The sequence below is a fragment of the Chelonia mydas genome, chromosome 4 (assembly GCF_015237465.2).
Source record: "Chelonia mydas isolate rCheMyd1 chromosome 4, rCheMyd1.pri.v2, whole genome shotgun sequence".
NCBI classification, from domain to species: Eukaryota; Metazoa; Chordata; order Testudines; family Cheloniidae; genus Chelonia; species Chelonia mydas.
This window is the reverse complement of record NC_057852.1, coordinates 53,372,929-53,390,616: the sequence shown is the minus strand read 5'-3', so window position 1 is coordinate 53,390,616 and position 17,688 is coordinate 53,372,929. Positions and strand designations below refer to the sequence as shown.

The 17,688-nt window shown below is 43.8% G+C and overlaps 1 protein-coding gene across 3 annotated transcripts in view; it reads right to left on the bottom strand.

Moving 5' to 3' along the window:
* IL15 (interleukin 15) overlaps positions 1–17,688 on the bottom strand; it is a 98,677-nt gene that overhangs the window by 67,208 nt on the left and 13,781 nt on the right. The window contains exon 1 of one of the 3 annotated variants that reach the window (XM_037897260.2): positions 15,615–15,758. The exons of the other annotated variants lie outside the window; for them this stretch is intronic. The gene's annotated coding sequence lies outside the window, so the exon portion shown is untranslated. Of the gene's footprint in view, positions 1–15,614; positions 15,759–17,688 lie in introns of those variants that run through there. 3 annotated transcript variants of the gene reach the window in all.

The window sequence follows — 17,688 nt, the reverse complement described above, 5'->3', positions numbered from 1 at the left end:
ACAAACAGATGTACAAAACAAAAAAAAGGACCCGAGACACTGTCATTATTCCCTCACCCAAAACTACTCTTCCACGGGTGTGTTGCTTTCAGAAACACCCACAAACTCTTCACCTATATCATCATATTTTGCAAATGTATAGTTTGTTGAAAACATTGGCTTAACAACACCACAGACTGAAGTTCTTTCTCTAGCAGTCAGAGAATGGGCAGCAGCTATACAATCTTCCCCACACTGCCCCCACGAATGTGCCTCAACTCTAGCGCAAACAAAACCCATATGGGAGAGAATTACCATGCTTACTCAGTTCTTGGCCTCTCTGCTGAGACTGCAGCAAGGGGGAAGTTAGTGCCATTTGTTGTTGTTTATGATGCTCAAAAATGGATGGCAACCACCAAACTCACTTCAAATATATTATAATGCCTAGAAATGAATCTATAAAATGATTTTAAATGGTAAATACCAATCCAATTTTTTTTTATTTAAGCATCTTTCTGTAGAAAATAAAAAATTAAAATTGTTAAATGTATAAGCCAACTTTGTCATTTACAGGTATTTTTACAATGCAGTCTTTTTAAATCATTCTTCATCGGAAAAAATCAGCCATTCATTGCTAAACAATTTTCCAGCATTGCTAGTACAGATAGCTGTTAAACTATTACACTGTTGATTGTGATTTATAAGGCCCATAATGATAACAATCTCTAAGTGATCACCCTGTGCTGCCATTGAAAACATACCTCATCTGTTGTAGCATGACATACCATATAATGATTCGCAATGACGCACATATCTTATTACCACCTGCTGGTAATAACCTATCAGACAGGGTGACAGTTTAATTATACAATACCTCTCCTGCTGCCAAATGACTGACTTCCAAATATTATTGCTGCTTTTCACCAACTTCTTAATGAAAAAAAAATACTTAAGCTTTATCTTCTCATCCCCCTGATTTTACACTGGCACTTTACTTAATGACCGGAAGACTGAGACTTCAGCAAATGGTTTAAATGTAGTATAAGCTACAGTCTGAATGGGCTCTGCCGTCTATTGATGAACTGGGGGAAAAGACCTCCAGACCAGACCATATTTGCACAGACACACCTACTTTCCTAGATGATCAGCAGGCAGTCCTACTTTGCGGAAGTGATCAACTTTGGCGGGTTTGGGGTTAAAATTCACCTTAGTGTTGGATGAAGGGATAATAAAATATTATCCTTACTATATGGCTAAAGGGCAGCTGAACTGAATTTAATATGTCCTAATGGGGAGGGATCCATCTAATGTTAACCTCACTCACCAAGTGATTGGGGGCAGGGGTGGAAGTGATGCCAAATCCAAGTGAAAGGAACGAGTGGGGATAGGTGTTCCTACCTGGTGCTGTAGACTCTGCTAAAGGAGTTCTAGATGCTATTTGATTCTCCTCTTCCAGTGTTTAAAGACTGAGCTGATCTGACTCAACTGAGAGGCCTTATTTCTTCTCAGTGACCACTAGAACTGAAATCACTGATGAGCTAGCCTCGGAGGCTAGCCTTAGAGCTGGTTTGGGGATGGTATCCGGATGAAAAGCAATGCGGAGGAAGAAACACTGAGGTTCCCCACTAGCAGGCAAATCACTAAGAACGGGGCTCAGCGGTGGAGCTTCAGCACACGGCACCACAGCTAAAGGTAACAGCAGGCGAAGACAGCAGCGAGACCTGCGGGCAGCAACGGTGGTAGAGGCAGTAGCAGCAACAGAAGTGGCAGCATCACGAGCAGGCAGTGGCAGAGGGGCCAGTGACGCCAGGGGGCAGCAAGAGCAGCAGAGGCAACAGCAGCAAGCAGCGGCAGTGGTAGAGGCGTTCTGGGCCTTCACTGACCTCGGGCAACCAACCGTAAGCGAGTTGCAGTGGAGGGAAAATAGAGGAGCGGGATGTTAAAGGGACTTTCATCCATCAGACTTTCACTTAGCAAGGGCAGAAACTGAGGCAATGGATGACTGCCCAAGATACCGTGGGGTTGGTGTTTACTTATTGTTTGCTTCCTTATGAATTGCCATGCTGGTGTTTTCCCACGTTAACGCGCCGCACCCTCGCCTTTTAGTAAGTTTACTTTTGTGGTACATAGATTTAGTGCTTGTGAGTGGGGAAGTATTGCCTCTTAGAGGCACCCGGGGTGGTGGCTAGCTTTCCCAGAGTTCAGGGTGGGGTCTCAAGCTGGTTCTAAACCCCTAGATATTGAACTCGACCCTTTTTGCTGCCACCACCGCCTGGCAGAAGGGTTACAGCAGAAACATTTGTGGAGCCCTCACTGTCTAGATGCACATGTCTACAGTGTGAAAGGGCCAAGCCTACCCCTACAATCCTTGACTGACTGGTGGCCAGACAGAAAAGAGAGATGGCCCCAGAGCCCTGGTTGATTAGAGGATGGGGAGGAAATCCCACCTTTGACTTCCTGTTGCCAGACTACCTCTCACTGGGGAAGTCAGTAATGCCATGGCATAGAGGGAGCTCTGCCCTCCCCAAGTGGGGAGAGGCCACCTTGGTGGCTCTGGGCCAATTGGCTGGCACAGGGATGGGGATGAAGAGAGCTTAGGTGGAAGCACATGCTGTTGCTGCTGCTTCTAGGAGACCTAAATACAGCCTGAATCTAGGGTTAGAGGATCGGCTTCAGAAGCAGGCTAGGAGAATGGCCCAGTCACTGCAGCCCTGACCAGCACAGTGATCATGGGGATGGACAACAGGCAACACAGCTAGATACATGAAGTTCTGGAAATAACCTGGAAACTTTCAGAACAAAACTGGGCTTTTTTCCCCATTTTTTCCAGAGGCTTGGTGTGGAAAAATTGAGGGGAAATTGAAAAAAACTTTGTGAAATATTCTGTTTGCCAGAAGCTGGGAATGGGCGACAGGCGATGGATCACTTGATGATTACCTGTTCTGTTCCTTCCCTCTGAAGCACCTGGCATTGGCCACTGTCGGAGGACAGGATACTGAGCCAGATGGACCTTTGGTCTGACCCCATATGGCTGTTCTTATATTTCCTCTCAGAATGACCAGTGACAGAATTTTAGAGTAATGTTTAAAATGATATTGTTACTGCTACACTTGAGTCCTTCAAAATGTTTTTTAATAACTAATATTTCAAATGAAGTTTATTTCAAAACTTAGAGTATTAGGCAATTGTAATTCCTATATACTAGTAGGCCTATATACCATATATATCTATGTAACCCTCAGTCAGTAGAGAGAAATGCCATTTTTACTAGAGAACAGGACTGAGTTCAGGGGCCCTTCCTTGTGGCTTGCCACCTGCCTGCCTCCCGTGATTTCTGTCCTGGAAGTGGTGTTTGGTGTGGAGACAATGTGAGAAGATTGGGACAAGCAGCTGCTACCCTGAAACTGCCATCCTCTTGACTAGCCCTGGGGAGCAGCCCATTCATCCAACAGACATTATCTCTGCGCAGTGGCCTGGCAGGTTGACAACCTCAGCCTGGCAGGGGAACCATTTGCTGCCTGCTTGCTTGTGCAGAGCCGCTGGGGCAGATAAAAAGAGTCAGGGAGAAACTTGAGGGGCTGGAATGAATCCTGCTCTGAATCCTGACACAGAGGTCCACAGGAGGAATCAACTGCCCTGGTGAGGAGGAGCTCTTGGTTTTTTTGTTTTTGGTTTGTCTTCCTCAGAAAAGATGGTGCGACCATCTTCTAACATATGGAAGTATTTCCACACTGAAAGTCATTCAGACAAAAAAGGACTTGTATTTTGCAAATACTGCCAAATGAAATATGCATTTCCAAATGCTACCAGGATGACCAAACACATTTTTGAATGTCTGAAACGTCCTACAGACATTAAACTATCTTTCATGAGTGGAAATGAAGGTCAAAGAAGACAAGCATAAAGTAGATGACACTGAGAGTGGTTGCACTTGCAACAAATGTTTGTGATCCTGCTTCTGTGACATCATCATCTGGAAGTATTGTTCACTCAAGTTCAAACATCAGGAAAACAATAGGCATTTTAACCAGTCATATCCAAAAAACTCCGCAAAATGACTTCATTTATAGACAAGATGACACCTGAATATCAACAAAAAATTGACCAAGTTCTCACAAGAGCAATATAGGCTTCTGGTACTCCATTATCAGTCACTGAAAACAATTATTGGCAGGCAGCATTTAAACCATTAAGACCAATTACCCATTAGACAGTTTTTGAGCAAGCCTTTTCTACAGTCATAATCTGAACGTGTAATACAAACTGTGCAAGAAAAAATTAATGGAGTTCTTTGTCTAGCAGTACTTACAAATGGGTGGACAAATGTCTGGGAGGGAGGAATTATAACCTTTGTGATAACACCTCAACCAGTTTTTTACAAGAGCATTGAAACAGGAGAGAACAGTAGTATATACTGTAACACTCTGTACCTCGGGGGAACACCCTGCACCCCCATGTTTATCCTTATGATTGTGTGGTATCCAATGCAAAGTTTGTCATGTCCAGTGTCTTTGGAAGGCTTGCGGTGCACTGAGCATTGTTGTTATAGTAATGTTATAGGTTGTAATTTCATGTACATAGTTATGAGGCTGAAAATGTGTCCTCGGGATTTAAAACAAACCCAGGAAAAACTCTCCAGGAGCAGAGGGGCAGTTCACACCTCATCAGGGCATGTATGGGACAAACCCAGCCCAGCCTCACAGGAACAAAGGACACTGGCCTAGGCAGCAACAAAGGATCTGTTGGACTCTGGAATGAGTCACCCCTCTTCCCTTGGTCAGTTTGGGACTACAATGAGGTAATGCTCACCTGACTCTGAAGGGGCGGGGGGAGGGGGAAAGCCAAGAGAGAAGAAAGAACATGATAAAAGGGAGAGACATTTGCCATGTTCTCTCTCTTCCACCTCCATCTACGGACACCACACCAAGTGACTGAAGCGCTGATCAAAGGGGAGAGCCTGGCTGAAGGGCAACCAGCCAGCCTGTGGTGAGAAGCATCTAAGTTTGTAAGGGCACTGAAAGTGTTAAGATCAGCTTAGAATGCGTTTTGCTTTTCTCATTTGACCAAATCTGACTTGTGCTTTGATTTAAAATCTATCTTTTGTAGTTAATAAATTTGTTTATTCTACCTGAAGCAGTGTGTTTGGTTTGGATCATGTCAGAGACTCCCCTTGGGATAACAAGCCTGGTACATATCAACTTCTTCATTAAATTGACGAACTCATAAACTTGCAGTGTCCAGCGGGCATAACAGGACAATGCAAGACGGAGGTTCCTAGGGTTGTGTCTGGTACCGGAGATGTTGGCTAGTGTCATTCGGTTGCACAATCCAAGCAGCAGCTGGCCAAAAGCGCTCACTTACATAGCTGGGAGCAGTTTACATGCTAGAGGCTGTGTGTGAACAGCCCAGGAGTGGCGGTTCTCACAGCAGAGCAGAGTAAGGCTGGCTCCCAGAGTCAAGGATTGGAGTGACCTAGCAGATCACTGGTCCAGATAACACCAGGGGCACGTCACATATACCTTGATAGTATTCATCACCATTTATTTTTTGACAGGTTTTCACACCCCATTTTGGGCTTATGTGCCGTCCTCCATTCCCGTTTCCATTGGTGTTGAGGTTTGGCCATTTTGAAATTATTTTTTAAAAATTTTTATGTTTGAATAGGGGGAATATTACATGCTTGTGCTTTGATACGTTTGGTTGACTGTTTAGAGAAAAAGCTTGAAAGAATAGAAAGAGAGGCCTTAAAGATTAAAAAAAAAAAGATTTGGTTAGGCTTACTGTAGATTGTGCTTGCCCTTGAGTACGGGGGAATCACTCCTCTGTCTGGTGTGAACAATGCTGCCTCTGTTAAGTGTTGCATTTTACAGATGCAACCTTGAGAGCTCAACCATCTGTGTTATCGATGGCCGAGAGGCTGCAAAGAATCAGGAAGAGGCCACGTAGGAGCAAAAAGGACATGCTGCATGAAGTCATGCAGCATTCAACTAATGAAAATAAAAAAGTGCAGGAGTGGCAGGAGAGTGAAAGGAGGGTCCCCAAGCACCAAAGCACAGAGCGGCTGATAAGCATAATGGAGCGCCAAGCAGACTCGATCCAGGCACTCGTAGCCATGCAGGTGGAACACTATTGCCCCCCGCAGCCCTTGTCCCAAAACTCTTTCCCTTGTGCCACCATGTCACCTCCAAACGACTTTCCCCAACATCTGGGTTCTTACTGCCACCCGCTGCCTCCAACACCTTGTAGCTTCACCACCCAGCCCTGAAAACTATGACCCTTACCCACTGCACTCAACCCCCATCACCATGCAGTATAGCCATCCTAAAGTGCAGCACACATTGCACAGCACTCCAGACAGGGCATTCGCAAATCTGTGATTTACCATTCCCCAACCCACATCATTGCCCTTTGTGTTTCCCAAGCAGTTGTGTTGTGTTTCTTTTCAATAAATGGGGGGTTTTTTGGCTTTGAAAACATTCTTTATTATTGCATAACGTAAACGAAACCTTAGCCCAGGAAATCAACAGGCACCGCAAGTCAGTGTATTATACGTAGCAAACACAGATTCCTACCACACTTCACTCCCGTGCAGGGCAGCACACCAGACATTACTGTTGGCTTTCAGCCTCAGATTGCTCCCTCAAGGCATTCCTAATCCTTGCAGCCCCATGTTGGGCCCCTCTAATAGCCCTGGCTGTTCAAATTCAGCCTCCAAGTGTTGAACCTCCAAGTTCCATGTCTGAGTGAATCTTTCACCCTTCCCTTCACAAATGTTATGGAGGGTACAGCACGCGGATATAACCACGGGGATGCTGTTATCGGCCAGGTCTAGCTTCCCATACAGAGAGCACCAGCGATCCTTTAAATGGCCAAAAGCACACTCCACAGTCATTCTGCACCGACTCAGCCTGTTGTTGAACTGCTCCTTGCTGCTGTCAAGGCTCCCTGTGTAGGGTTTCATGAGCCACGGCATCAAAGAGTAAGCGGGGTCTCAAAGGATCACAATGGGCATTTTGACTTCCCCTACGGTGATCTTCTGGTCTGGGAAAAAAACGTTCTGGCTTGCAGCTTCCTCAACAGGCCAGTGTTACAAAAGATGCGTGCGTCATGCACCTTTCTGGGCCAGCCTGCATTATTGTCAATGAAACGCCCACAGTGATCCACAAGCGCCTGGAGAACCATAGAGAAATACCCCTTCCGATTAACGTACTCGGAGGCTAGGTGGGCTGGTGCCAGAATTGGAGTATGCGTCCCATCTATCGCCCCTCCGCAGTTAGGGAAACCCATTTGTACAAAGCCAGCCACAATGTCATGCACGTTACCCGGAGTCACGGTTCTTCTGAGCAGGATGCAATTAATGGCCCTGCAAACTTGCATCAACACGATTCCAACAGTTGACTTTCCCACTCCAAACTGGTTAGCGACCAATCGGTAGCTGTCTGGAGTTGCCAGCTTCCAGATTGCAATAGCTATCCGCTTCTCCACCTTCAGGGAAGCTCTCAACCTCGTGTCCTTGAGCCACCGGGTGGGGGCGAGCTCCTCACACAGTCCCATGAAAGTGGCTTTTCTCATCCGAAAGTTCTGCAGCCACTTCTCGTCATCCCAGACTTGCATGACGATGTGATCCCACCACTCATGCTTGTTTCCTGAGCCCAAAAGTGGCATTCCACGGGGGTGAGCACGTCCATGAATGCAAATAAGCAAACTCATGTCGTTTGCGTTACTCCAGTCGATAGCATCGTCAGAGTCCTCACTGTTGCTTTGGATCTTAAGGAATAACTCAACTGCCAAACGTGATGCGCTGGCGAGATTAGTCAGCATACTCCTCAGCAATTCGGGCTCCATTCCCGCAAACCAAAAGGGAACACAGAGCGCGCAGTGCAAAAAACGTTGGCGCCAAATGTGGACGGAAGCAAAGGAAATGCTGGGATGCGAACCAATGCATCACGGGGCATTGGGACAGGACCCAGAATGCCCCGCAGCCCCTGCCCCCTTCCCACAAGCCACAGCGCCAGAATGGGAAGAGGTGTTCTGTGGGATAGCTGCCCACAATGCACCGCTCCCAATGCCGCTGCAAGTGCCGCAAATGTGGCCACGGCAGTGCGCTTGCAGCTGGCACTGTGGACAGACTGCAGCGCTTTCCCTACTGCGCTCTACGAAGGAGGGTTTAACTCACAGCGCTGTACATCTGCAAGTGTAGCCATGCCTTAAGTGTAGTGAGAAGAGCAGAAGTTTATCTGTTGGGAGTGGCAATGTGCCTGGTAAGGAAAGTTTGGATAAGCCTAGGCAGCCTTGTGAGCTGAGAGTTTATCTAGTCAGCAGTTTGGGAAGGCAAGGATAGTGGAAGAGGAGTGTCCCTATACCTTACCTGTTACCTGTGTGGAGAATTGTGACAGTGAAGAAAATATGCCTGTGTCTGTTAGGGGTAATGACTTGCCTAAGGAGGGAGCTACCCCAGCCTCCAAGCAGTTGTCTGTGAACAGCCCTGTGTGCTGGGACAAGGGAAAGGAAATCCCAAACTGTGTGTCTGTTAAGGGGGAAGTTTCTCCAGCTCTTCTTTGTCTGTGGAGCAGACAGAAGGTGCCTTTCAGCCTGTGATGGTTGAGAATAGTACAGTTGTCTCAGAGTTGGTTCTGGATTCAACTAAAGCCCAGGAAGGGAATGGTCCTGAATTTGTGTCTGCTTGGGAGAATGGCACTGTAACTAGGTTGCATCCAGTTAGTGTCCTAGCAAAATCCCAGACACCAGACAATTCTGGTGCTTGTATTTTGCCTGTTGCTAATGTGTGGCTGGGAAAGAGTGTAGCGCTAAACCGAACTTCGCATCCCTTGATAATCTGTATGTTATTCCTGGATAACCAGAAACTTCTATGCTTAAACTCTGTACCATTTTCTTTTTTATTTTAACATCATCTGAATAAAATTCTTAATTCTGTCTGATCAGGGTGATATCCTAGTCAGGGCACAAGAAAAGCATAAAGGTGATTTAATTGTGTTACCTACTGACAGTTTGGAAACTTCTAGCAAGAAGGAAAAGATTCCTGAACTTGTGTGTGGCAAAGGGAAGGAGAATGCTTCTAACCTTTTATCTAGTGAGTCTATAAATTTGCCTGAAAGGGGATGGTGTAGGAGTCCACCTGATGGGCCAAAGGTAATCCTGGGTGTAAATAAACCCCAGAAAGAGTCTGTTGTTGCTCAGGAAAGTGTTCCTTTAGAGCAAGACCTAGGTGAAGAGGGTAAGGGAAGAATTTCTGTGAGGGGTGAATTGTTGCTTAGAGAAGCTCCTAGGGAAAGAAATCCTCATGGTAATCCGTGCAAGCAGTTTGCTGTTGCGGAAGGCTGTGGAAGTGATATAATCAAGAAAAGAAGAGGAGTACTTGTGGCACCTTAGAGACTAACAAATTTATTTGAGCATAAGCTTTCATGAGCTTCAGCTCACTTAATCGGAAGCATTCCTTTTTCTTTGTTGGGCCTGTCCTGTAGTAGGTGACTTCTGGGTACTCTTCTGGCTCTGTCAATCTGTTTCTTCACTTCAGCAGGTGGGTATTGTAGTTGTAAGAATGCTTGATAGAGATCTTGTAGGTGTTTGTCTCTGTCTGAGGGGTTGGAGCAAATGCGGTTGTATCGTAGAGCTTGGCTGTAGACAATGGATCGTATGGTGTGATCTGGGTGAAAGCTGGAGGCATGTAGGTAGGAATAGCTGTCAGTAGGTTTCTGGTATAGGGTGGTGTTTATGTGACCATCGCTTATTAGTACTGTAGTGTCCAGGAAGTTGATCTCTTGTGTGGATTGGTCCAGGCTGAGGTTGATGGTGGGATGGAAATTGTTGAAATCATGGTGGAATTCCTCAAGGGCTTCTTTTCCATGGGTCCAGATGATGAAGATGTCATCAATATAGCGCAAGTAGAGTAGGAGCATTAGGGGACGAGAGCTGAGGAAGCATTGTTCTAAGTCAGCCATAAAAATGTTGGCATACTGTGGGGCCATGCGGGTACCCACAGCAGTGCCGCTGATTTGAAGGTATACATTGTCCCCAAATGTGAAATAGTTATGGGTGAGGACAAAGTCACAAAGTTCAGCCACCAGGTTTGCTGTGATATTATCGGGGATACTGTTCCTTATGGCTTGTAGTCCATCTTTGTGTGGAATGTTGGTGTAGAGGGCTTCAACATCCATAGTGGCCAGGATGGTGTTTTCAGGAAGATCACTGATGGACTGTAGTTTCCTCAGGAAGTCAGTGGTGTCTCAAAGATAGCTGGGAGTGCTGGTAGCGTAGGGCCTGAGGAGGGAGTCTACATAGCCAGACAATTCTGCTTTCAGGGTGCCAATGCCTGAGATGATGAGGCGTCCAGGATTTCCCAGTTTATGGATCTTGAGTAGCAGACAGAATACCCCAGGTCGGGGTTCCAGGGGTGTGTCTGTGCAGATTTGTTCTTGTGCTTTTTCAGGGAGTTGCTGTAGCTCACGAAAGCTGATGCTCAAATAAATTGGTTAGTCTCTAAGGTGCCACCAGTCCTCCTTTTCTTTTTGCGAATACAGACTAACACGGCTGCTACTCTGAAACCTGTCATTAATCAAGAAAATTTCAGTTCCTAACAGCCAGAAATTTTCTGTTGTGAATGGATCCACTGACTTTCCTTTTGAAAGACCCAGTGTGGATAGCTTTAAGAAGGTCTTAGATGGAGTAAAAGCTGTTAAGAAAGTTGAACAGCCCTATAAACAAGAGGCTGTGTTTGACCAGTTTGTTAGGAAGACAACGTTGTTAAGAGAGGAATGTCTCTATGATAATTCTTTAAGTGAACAGTCTGTGTCTCAGGTTCAGAGGGAAGACTGGGTAGCTGAGTCTGCAGAGCAGAACAGCTGTGCAGTTAATCTCTCCAGGAATGCAGGGGATGGCAGGTATACTCTCAGCTCTAGACACTTTGAATATGACTTGTAGTCTCTCAGTGGACTTAACATCTGATTTCATGTGGAAGCAGAGGTTGGTAATGGAAGGACCACAGAACCTTGAGGAGTCTAACTTGCTAGTGAAAATGGATGGTATCTCTTTAAGACAGAGTGCAGCCTTGGAATTGGTAGCAGTTAAGGCTCTAAAAACTGGTGAACAAGCTCCTGTCTGTGTTGGTGCAAATTACTTGGCTGACAGAGAGACGAAAGACTTGCTAATAGCGGTTAGCAAAGAGATCACACCCAATCAGCCAGTGGATTCTGTTAAGCAAAAGAAATCAGGGTTTGATTCTACAGAACAAGGAGGAAAAAAGAGAACTTAATTTTGCCAAGGGAAGCCACAGGGTAACCCTAAAAGGCCCAAATCCCAATGGTATTGAGCCAAAGGCGTGGCATAATAAAAATGATTGTAAATGGAGACCTGCAATGAATTTGTTGTTATTGCTAATGGTGATTTTTGTAACTAATGTGTTGCTATTACTAAGAACTGTAAAAATGTACAATGTGCCTAATCTTTTGAAAAAACCCTTGAACATGTTAAAAGGAATACATAAGAACACGCTTTATGTTAAAAGGCCTTGTTATAGTGATGTTTCACCATTAATGGCTGTAAACAGTCTTAGAAATTTTCATAGGAGAAAAGACATTCCAGACCTGATGTGCTGTATGAAAAGGGAAACTGAGGCACACTACCGTATTGCTTTCACAGCTAAATGCCAAGATTTTTAATATTTACATTGTCTTGATATTAATTGGGTTCCAAAGATTTGCTAGAGGTTGTATGGTTAAAGTAGCTATGTTCTTTAGCTCTTGGCAAGATCACACAAGACATACAGGAACCATGCTGCAAGAGCAGATCCAAACACTATTGTTCTAACCAAGTTTTACCTTGAGTTTGTAAAGAAATTCAGTCATATTATTGAACATGACTTTGATAACCCATTTCTGTTATATACCAATACTAGCTGTAGTAATAGTATTGGTATATACTTACTTACTTACCAAGGATAGGGAGTTCTTGGGATGCAGTCAGCGATGTTTGTCTCACCCCTTCCTGCATCAATTTTGTGTTGGGGGTGTGATGTTATTAACATGAACTGGGACCTTATAGATCACTGTTGCAACCAAGGTCCTGTAGTGGCACCAAATCTTGTTTAACGAGAGTCAAATAAGGTGTCTAGGACAAGGTTAGGGTTTGCTGGTTATGATTATGCTATCTGTACGCGTGTATCATTTTTGTATTTAAAGTTATAAGTATTGGCTCTATACTGTCTGTATTTGTGCTATGCTTCTGGGTGACACCCCAGACAATTTGGTGTCAGCACTGCCTAGCCTGCTTGATGGCCCATTAAGGACCATCAGCTATACAATCAACCCATTAAGAGAAGGCAGATACACCTTGTGATTCAGCAAGGCATGCAGGGACAGAACTCTAAGGTTTTTTTAAGAAAAGGAAAGGAGTACTTGTGGCACCTTAGAGACTAACCAATTTATTTGAGCATAATGTTGCATCCGATGAAGTGAGCTGTAGCTCACGAAAGGTTATGCTCAAATAAATTGGTTAGTCTCTAAGGTGCCATAAGTACTCCTTTTCTTTCTGCGAATACAGACTAACACAGCTGCTACTCTGAAACCTAAGGGTTTTTTGTGCTATGTGCTGCATAGCTTGTCTTTGAAACAAAGAAAGCAGAGGCCACATGGCAAGAGACTATAAAAGGCTGCTGCCATCTCCTCCATCTTGTCTTCAGTCCTGCTTCTGATCTCTGGAGGAACCTTGCTACAAACTGAAGCTCTGAACAAAGGACTGAATGATCCATCCCAGCTGTGGATGTACTCCAGAGACTTGACTTGAGCCTGCAGTTTATCCCATTACTGCTACAAGTCTGAACCAAGAACTTTGCCATTACTGCATGTAATTGATTCCATTTAACCAATTCTAGCTCTCATCTATATTTCTTTCTTTTTATGAATAAACCTTTAGATTTTAGATTCTAAAGGATTGGCAACAGCGTGATTTGTGGGTCAGATCTTACTGGTACATTGACCTGGGTCTGGGGCGTGGTCCATTGGGATCGAGAGAACCTTTTTTCTTTTACTGGGGTATTGGTTTTCATAACCATTCATCCCCATAACGAGTGGCACTAGTGGTGATACTGAGAAACTGGAGTGTCCAAGGGAATTGATTGTATGACTTATGATTAGCCAGTGGGGTAAAACCAAAGTCCTCTCTGTCTGACTGATTTGGTGTGCCTTATAAGTGGAAAAACCCCAGCTTTGGGCTGTCACTGCCCTGCTCTAAGCAATTTGTGCTGTATTGATACTCTCAGCAGTGTCCCGCCAGAGGAAGCATCGTTACATAGGTGTGTTTCAATAATAAATTAGCATGCATAAACATCCCAGGGTTAAAAACACAGAGAACCTGTTTATAGAAGTAATTTATAGTGATAAAAAAGTTTCCCCCTATGTTTTAGACTAACATTGGTTATTTTTTAGTAAGGACAATCTGAAGTAGCATGCTTTTGCAGCAAAACCACTGTTAGCAAAAACAGCTTTTGTAAGCCAGTGAAATTGTTGCTTTGCAGGCACTGCTACAACATATCTTTAAGTTTGTTTTTGTTAATATTTCTGATAGGCCATAGAATGGGGGAGATAATACCTCATAAAGTGGGAAAGTATTTCCAAATGACAAGCGCTTGCCCGTGCTAAAGCATAACAACTAACACAGAATGGCTGCCTACAAACTTTCACTAAAAGAGTGATCAACATTCCCCCTAAAACTCAGAACAGCTTTCTTACCCCATGGCCTGATCACTGTGGCTTTTTAAAAAAAATTGTTTGTCCTCGGTTTATATTTTAAAAAAACATTAGAAAAGAAGAAAGTGGGTCAGTGAGGGGGCTGACTCCTTATCTCGGGGAGGGGGGCGGGGGGAGGGGGGGGACGACTAACTTTTTTACATAAGCTAATTTTTTCTTGTGTATTTTGTATAAATCCAAACTTTAAAAAACATTTTTTTTTTATTAACACACACATGTAAACTCCCCTCAATTGCTAGTTTTCATATTCTTAGCCAGTTGCCGTTTTGGTACTTTAAAAATACTGTTTTTTAAAAGAATGGGCTAGTATCTTAAACATTTTTAGTTCACAAAACTTCTACAAAATATCCCTAAGAGTGGCCTTGTTTTGTTGCAGCTCAGTCAATACTGTTTTTTCATGTTAAACTTTGAAACAAACAAAACCAACAAAACCAAAATGCTTCAAATAGGCCTCACTGCATACGGAATATCCTTTAAAAAGGTCATGTTATGTTGCATCTCAGTCAATGCTGTATTCTCATGTTAAATGTTAAAAAAACCTTTATTTAATATAATGAAACACTGCATGTTTAGCAAGTGTTAAAAGTATGGGGGGGGGGGAAGTCGAGAGGGGGGTGTTCTTCAGATAGGCTATATCTGAGCTTCATGCAGTCACAAAGCGATGGTTTTTGTCTTTCACAATCAGAAAATGAAATAAAATACTTTTGAAAACTTTCACAAAGTGTCTTTCAGTGTAATCTCACCATTTGTTAAAATTTGAACAGTGTTTAAAAAAAGGAGTACTTGTGGCACCTTAGAGACTAACAAATTTATTTGAGCATAAGCTTTCATGAGCTACAGCTCACTTCATCAGATGCATTCAGTGGAAAATACAGTGGGGAGATTTATATACACAGAGAACATGAAACAATGGGTGTTATCATACACACTGTAAGGAGAGCGATCACTTAAGATGAGCTAATACCAGCAGGAGAACAGGGGTGGGAGGGAGGAAGGGAAAGAAAACCTTTTGTAGTGATAATCACGGTGGGCCATTTCCAGTAGTTGACAAGAACGTCTGAGGAACAGTGGGGGGGGGGGGAATAAACATGGGGAAATCGATTTACTTTCTGTAATGACCCATCCACTGCCAGTCTCTATTCAAGCCTAGGTTAATTGTATCCCTCCCCTATTCTACTTGCGCTATATTGATGACATCTTCATCATCTGGACCCATGGAAAAGAAGCCCTTGAGGCATTCCACCATGATTTCAACAATTTCCATCCCACCATCAACCTCAGCCTGGACCAGTCCATACAGGAGATCCACTTCCTGGACACTACGGTACTAATAAGCGATGGTCACATAAACACCACCCTATACCAGAAACCTACTGCCAGCTATTCCTACCTACATGCCTCCAGCTTTCACCCAGATCACACCATACGATCCATTGTCTACAGCCAAGCTCTACTATACAACCGCATTTGCTCCAACCCCTCAGACAGAGACAAACACCTACAAGATCTCTATCAAGCATTCTTACAACTACAATACCCACCTGCTGAAGTGAAGAAAGAGATTGACAGAGCCAGAAGAGTACCCAGAAGTCACCTACTATAGGACAGGCCCAACAAAGAAAATAACAGAACGCCACTAGCCATCACCTTCAGCCCCCAACCAAAACCTCTCCAACGCATCATCAAAGATCTACAACCTATCCTGAAGGACGACCCGTCACTCTCACAGATCTTGGGAGACAGGCCAGTCCTTGCTTACAGACAGCCCCCCAGCTTGAAGCAAATACTCACCAGCAACCACACACCACACAACAGAACCACTAACCCAGGAACCTATCCTTGCAACAAAGCCCGTTGCCAACTGTGTCCACATACCTATTCAGGGGACACCATCATACGGCCTAATCACATCAGCCACATATCAGAGACTCGTTCACCTGCACATCTACCAATGTGATATATGCCATCATGTGCCAGCAATGCTCCTCTGCCATGTACATTGGTCAAACTGGACAGTCTCTACGTAAAAGAATAAATGGACACAAATCAGATATCAAGAATTATAACATTCATAAACCAGTCGGAGAACACTTCAATCTCTCTGGTCACTCAATTACAGACCTAAAAGGCGCAATATTACAACAAAAAGACTTCAAAAACAGACTCCAACGAGAGACTGCTGAATTGGAATTAATTTGCAAACTGGATACAATTAACTTAGGCTTGAATAGAGACTGGGAGTGGATGGGTCATTACACAAAGTAAAACTATTTCCCCATGTTTATTCCCCCCCCCCACACACACACACACACTGATCCTCAGATGTTCTTGTCAACTACTGGAAATGGCCAACCTTGATTATCACTACAAAAGGTTTTCTTCCCCTTCCTCCCTCCCCGCCCCCCCGCTCTCCTGCTGGTATTAGCTCATCTTAAGGGATCACTCTCCTTACAGTGTGTATGATATCACTCATTGTTCCATGTTCTCTGTGTATATAAATCTCCCCACTGTATTTTCCACTGAATGCATCCAATGAAGTGAGCTCTGGCTCACGAAAGCTTATGCTCATATAAATTGGTTAGTCTCTAAGGTGTCACAAGTACTCCTTTTCTTTTTGCGAATACAGACTAACACGGCTGCTACTCTGAAGCCAGTGTTTAAAAAGTTAGGAAAGAAGTCTGTGTAAAACAACAAGCAAACGGAAGGGTTGACCCCCTAGAGCAGTGGTTCTCAAACTTTTGTACTGGTGATCCCTTTCACATAGCAAGCCTCTGAGTGCAACTGCCCTTATAAATTAAAAAACATTTTTAAAATATATTTAACACCATTATAAATGCTGGAGGCAAAGTGGGGTTTGGGGTGGAGGCTGACAGCTCGCGACTCCCCCATGTAATAACCTCGTGACCCCCTCAGGGGTCTCGACCCCCAGTTTGAGAACTCCTGCCCTAGAGCATTGCTAAGGCAGACTATGGTGCTTGGATCACTGGCTAGCCTAATTAGTCTTATCGGTTTGTAAAATGCAGAGAAAGCCACAGCTCCAGCCTGTGATGTATTATTTTAATAAAACCTATGGACCCAAAACAAACACAGGAGATTGTACCTGTGTCTCAGCACATGGGATGCAAACATTTAAAAACAAAGACATTCTGATAATACAACAGAAAAATTCATACTTAAATCTAGAAGTCCTAAGAAAATGAAAGCTTAATATAACTTTCACATGGATTTGTTAAAAAGTGGGGAGGAAAATAAACTTCTCTCTGGTCCAGTGGATTACAGAATATGGGGAATATAAACTAACTGTTACTAAGGTTCTGTGGTTTTAATTCTGGGGTGTTTCTGCATGCTCCTTTTTTTTATTGAAACACACCTGTAAAAATGTTTTAAAAAGGGCTGTATCTTCATATAGGCTTTCCTTTTAGAGTGTTTATTCCTTTACAAAACTTAATATAACTTTCACTTGTATTTGTTAAAAAGTGGGGGAAGAAGCTGCCTTCTTATCTCTGATCCACTGCCTCACAGATGCTGTTTTTGCTAAAGTGGCTTTCCTGCAAAAGCATGCTGCTTCAAACTGTCCTCACTAAAAAATGAAGTTAGTCTAAAACACAGGGGGAAAACAATATCACTATAAATTACTTTTATAAACAGTTTGTCCGTGGTTTTACCCCGGGATGGTTTCTGCATACTAACTTATTATTGAAATGCATATGTAAAAGTGCAAAATGGAGGGTTGTTACTTCAAATTGGCTTGTCTTTTAAAGCGTTTATTCCTTTACAAAGGTTAAGATTATTGGTTAAAAAGCAGGGAAAGAAGCAATCTTCTTATCTCTGATCCACTGGCTCAAAGATGCTGTTTTTGCTGCAGCTTCAAATTGTCCTCATTGAAAGCATAGGGAAAAGCTTTTAAACCCTATTTGTTAGTAAGGGATTGTGGGTTTAACCCTGGGAT